Here is a 1,843-nt window from a genome sequence, read left to right on the forward strand (position 1 = left end):
ATGGAAGGCTTAATAAATCTGTGATGACTGACATAGGCCGAAAATAAGTCTTTTTTTCTTTTTTCTTTCTTTTCTTTTTTTACAATTCTTATTGTTGTTTTTTTCATACAATTCAGTAGTACTTGTTCAACAAACGGTTTGTCTGAGTTTATCATTCACTAATACAGATTTAATTCCTAATCCCTTATTCTTTTCTCCAGCCATTGGTAAAATAAGTCAAAGGTTTGATCGTATTCTGTTTCTTATTTTTCTTTCAACCTCAGAGTAAGTCTGTCCATTTCCGCACAATCTAGCTTTTTTTTTTAAATTATGTCTTCCTCTGGTGGTATTTCTTCATTTTTCCAATATTGTGCGAATATGATTCTTGCCACTGTTATCACATGTAAAACCAAGTATATACTTTGTTTATCAATCTTTTCTGGCATTGTACCTAATAAAAAAAGTTCAGGCTTAAAATCTACATGTTTTCCTAACATCTTTTCTAGCCAAGTATGTATTTTTGTCCAATATATCTTTTCTTTAACAGATGTCCACCGTACATGATAATAAGTGCCTGACTTGTGTTTACATTTCCAACATCTATCTGACATATTTTTAAACATTTTTTGCTAATCTTCCTGATGGCAAGTTCCTTGCATTGGGTCCTCTGTGCTCCAATAAGAAGCAGTTCATTGGTGGGAATAGTAAAGTCCTGCCCTGGGACAGAAATGTCAAATGTATAGGTACAGGACAGGAAGTACCCGGCTGAACAGTAGTGTCTGTGAGAGGGCTCTGGATCTCCTGGTGGATCACTACAGAGGTATGAGATAGTAGTGTGTCAAAAAAAGCCAATGTAGTCCAGGCTGCATCAACAGAGGGACAGCATCAAGGTCATTGGAAATTGGTAGTACTGCTCCATAGGCACAAGTAAGGCCACATTTGGAATACTGCATCCAGTTTTGGTCACCATGATACAAAAAAAGATGCTGGGGGCCTTGAAAAGGGCAGAGAAGAACAACAAATGTTGATACGGGGTTTGCATGTTAAAATATAGAATCAATGGCTAAAGGAACTAGGTATTTATGAAGACAAGCCCTAAGAGAGACCCAGTGGTAGGATTCAGCCAGTTTGCACCAGTTTAGTAGAACTGATAGCTAATTTTTTGTTGCCCAGGCCCAGAACGGACTTCCAGAAGCAGCATCCACACAGAGAACCGGTTGTTCACATATTTGAATCCCACCACTGGGATGACCTGATAGCAGTCTCCCAATACTTGAAGGGCTGTCACAGGGAAGAGGGGATTGATTTATTCTCCACACTACCTGAAGGCAGGAAAAAAAAAGCAATGGGTAAAGGCTTGGGAGAGGGAGATCCAATCTGGAGCTAAGGAGGAATTTCCTGACAGGGAGAAAAATTAATTAATGGAATATCTTGCCTTCTGGAGTTATGGGAGCTCCAATACTGAAGATTATCAAGAAAAGATTGGACAATCATGGTATAAGGACCGTGTATGCATAAAAGGATGAAGTAAATACTATATCAATATTAAGGGAACCTATCTACTGCCCATATTAAATGTGGTACATTTGACACCTCATTTAAATATTTTTTAAAATGATCTCATGGACCTAGTATTGTGGGCAGTTTTCTAGCCAAGCATTGTCTCTGCTTAACTTTTGATATCCATTGATATCAGCTTCTAGAATGAGTTCAATAGCCCACCTCAAAATATAAATAAAAATAAAATAATACAATATATTTATTCACTTGGAATCAGTTTCATTATGAAAATATTTAATATATACATTTAATTGGTAATAATGTATTACCAATCTGGGTATACCAAGGAGGAATGGGAAGAGAA

The sequence above is a fragment of the Protobothrops mucrosquamatus genome, unplaced genomic scaffold (assembly GCF_001527695.2).
Source record: "Protobothrops mucrosquamatus isolate PMUCROS unplaced genomic scaffold, P.Mucros_1.0 scaffold3302, whole genome shotgun sequence".
NCBI classification, from domain to species: Eukaryota; Metazoa; Chordata; class Lepidosauria; order Squamata; family Viperidae; genus Protobothrops; species Protobothrops mucrosquamatus.